Source organism: Balaenoptera borealis (assembly GCF_965194805.1).
Source record: "Balaenoptera borealis genome assembly, chromosome: 1".
Taxonomy (NCBI): domain Eukaryota; kingdom Metazoa; phylum Chordata; class Mammalia; order Artiodactyla; family Balaenopteridae; genus Balaenoptera; species Balaenoptera borealis.
The window spans coordinates 181,921,087-181,928,073 of record NC_138860.1 but is presented as its reverse complement, the minus strand read 5'-3'; positions in this window follow the sequence as shown (position 1 = coordinate 181,928,073).

Sequence of the window (6,987 nt, the reverse complement as noted above, 5' to 3'; positions counted from 1 at the left end):
ATTCCGGCATTTGGGGCACAACCTGGCTGAGCGCAGTAACAACAATTCCATTGTATCCATTTTGCAGGGGAAGAAACAGGCTCACGGAGGTCGGATGCCTTGCCTGAGGTCCCTTAGCTGTGAGGGACAGCGACTTTTGACCATCAGCTTCTCACTGGGGGGACGGCGGCCCAGGCTGGGGATACAGAGGGCGGGGATGGTGTGCCAGTGGCCTCACTGACGGATGAGAGTTAAGCTTCACTCCACGGGGTCAGGCGGGTGAGAGGGCCCGCCTGGGCTGCCTCAGCCCTGCACCTGCCGTCCGATGGGGCCACAGTGGCCCCTCTGATCTCTCACATACCTACCCACGAACACACACGTGCACATCCACACACTAACAGCCACACACACTCATATTTACACACAGACACCCCCCCGCCCCCCAGCTCCACAGCAAACCTTCCCCTGCACGCAGCTCTTCAGCATCTGAGCGCTCACTTCCACATCCTTCTCTGTCTCACTCCATCTTTACACCTACCTGTGCACCAGGCAGGGCAGGTGTCACTGTTTCCCTTTTACAAGGGAAGAAGCCAGGTTCACTGGTTCTCTTCCAAAACCTGGTGATGGCCCAGCAGGACTCTGAAGGATGAACGAGGTTTGAGGCAGGGGTGCGGGTGGAGCCGGAGGCCTCTAGCAGGGCAGGATCTGGGTCCTGTGGGACTGCTGGGTGGTGGTGGGGTGAGCAGTGGGGTGGGTGCTGACGTTTTTCTCTTTCCCCAGGCCTGGTGCCCTCTTCAGAGTAAAGTCCTGATGGGGAGTGACCCTGGCCACGGGTGTCAGCAGAACTGTTGTGAATGTGGCTTCACCTCACACACGCTGTGTGACCTTGGGCAAGTTGCTTCACTTCTCTGAGCCTCAGATATTTTCTTTGTCTGTTAACTGGGGGTAAAAATTTTACCTCATGGGATTGCTGTAAGAATCAATGAGATAATTGTGCAAAATGACTGACACATAGTAGGTTCTTAGAGCTAAAAATAATTAACGGTGATGGTGAACACAGGTGTGACACACTATTACTTCACCAAGTGTCCCTACCCCCACAGGAATCCTGAAGAAACTCCATTCAGTGGATGTGCTGGTGTGAATAAGACAGATGTGCCGGTCCTAGGGTCCAGTGCTGTACTCAGACATGGGTGCTCAGAGCCCTCCATGCTCTGCCCCCATCAGACGAGCCTCCCCCACCCCCCAAGTCTGGTTTGGGGGAGGATAGCTCTGAAGGGACGAATGCCTTGCTCAGTGCCTGCCCTTGTGTGGAGAAGGAAAGACTGGCCTGCCTGCAGCCAGGCTCTGGGGTCCTGTGCTATGTGGCCCAGGGTTGGGGAGGCAGAGGTGTCCTTTCTCTTTTTCCTGTCATGGAGTGACTGGATCTGGCTTGGAGGGAGGGCTCTGACTCACCATGACGCAGGACGCTTGGTCACAGCTGCACATGCTCCCAGCTGGCAGCCTGGCAGCTCTGGGGACAGAGGGGACGGGGAGGGGGACCCCGGCAGAGAAGATGTGCAACTCACAGGGGAGAGGATGCCTGGGGAGCCCACTGTGCCCCCTTCAGCCCAAGACAGAGACAGGTGGATGAGTCTGGGCAGTGGCCCCTCCCAGGGTCCCTTGCTCACCAACTCAGAGACATGTCTGGGGTGGGGGTCTGGCTATCTTAGCCTCTAGCATTCGTGCTGGTCAGTTCCACCCTGACTCAATCCTTTCATTGTACAGATGGGCACTCAGAGAGGGGCAGGGGCTTGCCCAAGGTCACACAGTAAACTGGCGGCAGAGTGAAGACTAGAACCCAGGCCTCCTGCCTGTCAGCCCAGCCCTGGCACCAGCCTGAGACTGGGCCATGTGGGGTGGGCAACTCCCCTTGCACACCCACATTCACCTTCCCAGTCCTTGGAATTCTGCTGAAGTGGACGATTCCCAGACAGCTCCAAGATGTGTGGTTATCCTTCCCTGGGGGCAGGCCGTCCTTTCCCAGCTCAGCCCACAGCCCATCTGCCCAGCGACCTTCCACTACACTCCCACCAGCCATCCACGGGGGGAGGGAAGAGGGGGGCTCCTGGTGGGTGAGGGGACCAGGGGAGAGTGCCCAGGCCATGCCCTTCACACTGTGAATCTCACTCTCCCATCATGATTTGGGGGACCCAGCCAGAGCCCCCTGTCCTGTGGCCTGCCCCACTCACTCCTATTCAACAATGGACATCCACTAGTCCTGAGTGCCTGGCCCCGGGCTGGGCGCTGGAGTGTGGAGAGCAGATGCTGCAGGGTTTGATCGGAGGGAGATTAATCAACGGGAGCCATTACAGTGATGAATCAGACTCAGTTCCTACCCAGGCAGCCCCGGGAGGGGGGACGGTGCGGTGCACCGGGAGCCGCGTGCATAAGTAACTCGGGTCAGGGTGGACAGCAGTGCCTCCCCATGCCAGCCAAGTGTGGTGAGAGGAGGGTTGCTTCTGCCAAGGGTCATGAGGATGGTTTCAAGGCGACGGTGACCCTGCAATGGAATTTTGAAGGTTAAGTGGGATGCTGGCAGATGGAGATGGAGGAGGGCTCCGTGTACACAAAGACTTGGAGGCAGGGACGCTGAGGAGCCCATGGGGGACTGACATCTATAACGTCCGGGTGTCCAGTGGGAGAGGACGAGACTTCAGACTGGAGTTGCCCACCTCCCAGCCTCAAACATCTCCTCGATATTTGTCTTCTCAGGAAAGGCAGGCAGAGCTGGATAAGCAGAAAGAGAACAGAATTGGAAACCAGACAGATCTAGGTTTAACCCCTGTGCCCAGAATAATACATAGTAGATGCTCAATAAATGTTCGTTAACTGAAGGCAAGAAAGTGAGACTTGTCCAAGGCCACACATCTTGAAAGTGGTTACAACCAGGACTGATTCAACCTCCCATTCACCCAGCAAATACTTATTGAGCACCTACTATATGCCCCGCTCTGAGTGGTGCTTAAATTTCGGCATGATTGAGACAGGTCCCCCTTCACTGGGGGAGGGAGAACAGACTGGTTGGGGAGGTTGGCATTAACCCAATAATGACCCAGGCAAATTGAGACTCACAGCCCTGGAAAGTTCTAGGGAAGAGCTCTTGAGAGGGTAGAAGAGAAGGACTTGATCTGGTCTCGCAGGTGGAGGGAGCATCCAGGGGAGGTGACAGTGATTGAGTCCACAGCTGAAAGACGAGTGGGACCTGGCTTGGCAGAGAGAACAGCACAGGCAATGGTGTGGGGGAGGGAGGAAGTGTCCGATTCCCGGGAAGGAGAGAGGGCCAGGGTGGCTGGAGCACAGAGGATGAGCCGGGGGCAGGGGGTGGCAGGAACCGGCTGCTGCAGGGCCTCACGCTGGGATCTGGTCTTTATCCAGAGAGCACTGGGAAGCCCCATCCTCTGTTTCTTCATCTGCAAACCGACCTTCCTTCCAGTTATTCTTGGGGTGGGGGGTTGTCGAGGCCCAGATGAGGGTCCCAATATAGTTCCCTGTTTCTCTGGAGGCCCAGCCTGGCCTGGGGGGCCCAAGGACCAGGGCTTGGGGCCTTTCTGGGAAGCCTGAGAAGGAAGGCCACAGGCTGACCTCAGAATGTGTCCACTCTTAGCTCCAGCCTTGGGCCTGGGGGCTTCTAGCCAGAGTGGGGTGACTGGTCAGAGTGCCCCGTCTTCCCCCAGGAAACAAGCTGGATTGGGTGGGATAGGGAGAGGGAGAAGGGTGAGCCCACAGTCTGATGGGGGGCGGGGGAAGACAGAGTCCTCAGGGACCTCCAAGTCTGCTGGAGGAGACGCTGTGATAGGCACTGGTGACACTGGGGCGAAACCAGCCCCAGTCCTGGGGAGGCTTCCAGCCTGGTGAGTGAACATGTACACTGAGTTCATCTCTAAAATGCCTGACCCAGGCCTGGTCTACAGTGGCTGCTTCATGACAAGATCCCTTTCTCAGGGTTCAGAGGCTGGTACCCTGACTCCTGGACCTCAGGATCTCTGCAGGCAGGGAGGAGGCCCCCACCCTGCTAGGACCAGGGTAGAGACCCTGGGTAAGGCTCACCTGAGATGCTTTTCCTGAGCCATGTGTGTCATGTGGCCACCAGGGGGCAGCCTGAGACAGCATCATTCTTTACTGCTTTCATTTTCCTTCCTCTCTTCGCCAATTGACCCAGAAAGTACCATGTTTGGCAACTCAGACCCAGCCACGGTTCAAGGCTGTGCATCATGTGCCCTGCACAAAGGTGCCCAGCCGAGGGGGAGGACACTGAAACCCTGCCTGTGCTCTGGTCACCAAGCCCTGAGCTCTGGCATGGGCTGGGTCTGCCCTAGTATGGGGTGCCTTTTCCTTAGCGCAAAATTGTCATCTGCTTTCCATGCTCTGTACTGCAAGGTTGCAGCCACCCACATTCGCACAGAGTCTCCATCTAGGCCAGCAACACTCCTGAGCTCAGACATCACCTGGTCCTAACCCCCACTGTACAAATGTGGAGACAGGCCAAAGGAACCAAGCCCAGTTAGTAGCAGAGCTGGGACTGAAACCCCACAGCCAGCAGGACTGCCTGCTCCCCCTGGAGTCTTCAGGTGCCAGGTGCTACCTCTTGGAGGCCTGGCCGTGCCTAGGGGTCCCGGGAACCAGGGATTGAGACCTTTCAGGAAGCCTGAGAAAAAAGGCCACAGGCTGACCTCAGAATGTGCCCACTCTCAGCTCCAGGCTCAAGACTGGGGGCTTCCAGCTGGAGCGGGATGACAGGTCAGAGTCTCTCCCAGGCAACCAGCTGGACTAGATGGGGAGGGACAGAGAATAAGCCCCCGTTCTGATGGAGGAGGCACAGCTACTGTGCTGGGCACTGGGGAGACACCAGCCCCTGCCCTCGGGAAGCTTCCAGCCTGGTGAGTAAACAGGTGGTGAGGTGTCTCCAGCATTAGGACCGATGTCCCCCAGCTCCTTGAGAGACAGGCATTCTCATGGTCATTACAGGCGCACCCCCTGCTGACCTTGGTGGGGCCATTGGTAGGGGTTTGGGGCGCAGTTTCAGGTGTTTGGATTAATAATAGCAACAATAATAATCATGGTAGCTGAGACCTTCCCGTGTGCCAGCTGCTGTGCTGAGACCCTTTCTGGTCCTGTCCTGTTTAATCCTCCTAGTAACCTTAGGAGGTGTGTCCGAGCTGTGGCCATGCTGGGGCAGCCCTGAGACCCCCAGCATTCCTCCTCTGTCTTGACCTTGGGGGCGCTTACGAGCCTGGTAACTCCTGGGACCTGGCAGCATCGCCTCCATTCCTGCCTCTGGACATTTGCACAAACTGTGTGCTTCCCCCCGATTAGTCCATGTCACATGTATCCCTCAAGTTCCCTCCTCATTCCCGTCTACATTCATCAAATATTGATCAAATCAGCACCTGCAATGTGCTGTCTGCTCAAATAAGGGGATAGAGTTGAGAGTAATCAGACAAGTCCCAGCTGTCTTGGAGATTAGGTGTCAGCAAACTATGATCCGTGGGCCAAATCTGGCCCTCAGCCTATTTTTGTAAATAAAGTTTTATTGAAACATATCCATGCTCATTTGTTTACCTATTTTCAATGGCTCTTTGCCTTGCAATGGCAGAATTGCGTACTTGCAACAGAAATCTTATGGCCCTCAAAGCCGAAAATATTTGCTATCTGGCCCTTTGCAGAAAAAATTTGCCAACGCCTGGCTTAGAGTCTTGCAGAGAAGGCAAACATTAACAAGCCACTGGAGGGACTTCCTGGGTGGCGCAGTGGTTAAGAATCCGCCTGCCAATGCAGGAGACACGGGTTTGAGCCCTGGTCTGGGAAGATCCCTCATGCTACAGAGCAGCTAAGCTCGTGCACCACAACTACTGAGGCTGTGCTCTAGAGCCCATGAGCCACAACTACTGAAGCCCGTGCACCTAGAGCCTATGCTCCGCAACAAGAGAAGCCACCACAAAGAAGAGTAGCCCCCGCTCGCTGCAACTAGAGAAAGCCTGCATGCAGCAACGAAGACCCAACGCAGCCAATAAATAAATAAATAAACAAACAAGCCACTGGAATAAATAATAAATTGACAAATTGTGAGAAGTGTCAGGAGGGGCATAACAGGGGCAGGAATTCAGACTTAGGGTTAGACTGGTCACCATTTCTTCTTACCTCCCACCCTTGATACCCTGATCAGGTCAGTGGAGGCAGGATGTGGGCAGCATATACAATGTGCTGGCCCGTCTGAAGGTCAAGCCTTAGACTGGAGTCTCCTCCTGGGTTGTGTTTATGGCAGAGGTGAAGGTCCTGCTGAAATCTGCAGTTTGGGCCACTGCCCTCATTCTCACATCACCAGACCTCAGAGTCAGTCATGAGCGCTCTCACGTCCTCCATCTCCTTGTCCCCTGGGAGGCAGGCAGAGCGGGAAGTACTGTTCCTTTTACAAATGGGACAACAGAGGCTCGTTATGTTTAATGACTTGGCCAAGTCTTGCTGAGCTTAGGCAGAGATCTTGATGTTGTGGGAAAGCCCCGGACAGTATTTAGGACAACAGAGTTCTAGCCCAGGAATCATCTGGGCAAGTCTGTTCCCCTCTGGGCCTCAGTTTGTTCATCTGTAACGGAGAAGGTTAGGGAAAGGAGCTCTTTTCTGGATCTGCCAGCAGCACGCTGGGGCTCGCCCCATCCCTCTCCAGGCCTTGGTTTGTCTCTGTAAAGTGGGGAGAGAAATGCTGGGCCCTCGCACACTCCTGGGGCTGGGCCCAGGCTAGGCAGATCACAGATGGGAATGTCCTTTGAGCTCAGGGGAAGAAAGGAGCTGTATAAACCCAGGGGGTTATTAGGGTGATGGGGATGGGGCCTGAGTTGATGGTCCCAAGGCCCCAGGGCAGTGTTTGATCTGACCAGCAGAGGGCACTGTGGGGAAGCTATGGCCAGCTCCTGAGCTGGAATCATTGTCCCTCCTGGAACACAGATCGAGGCCCCTCGGTGTGCCTAACCT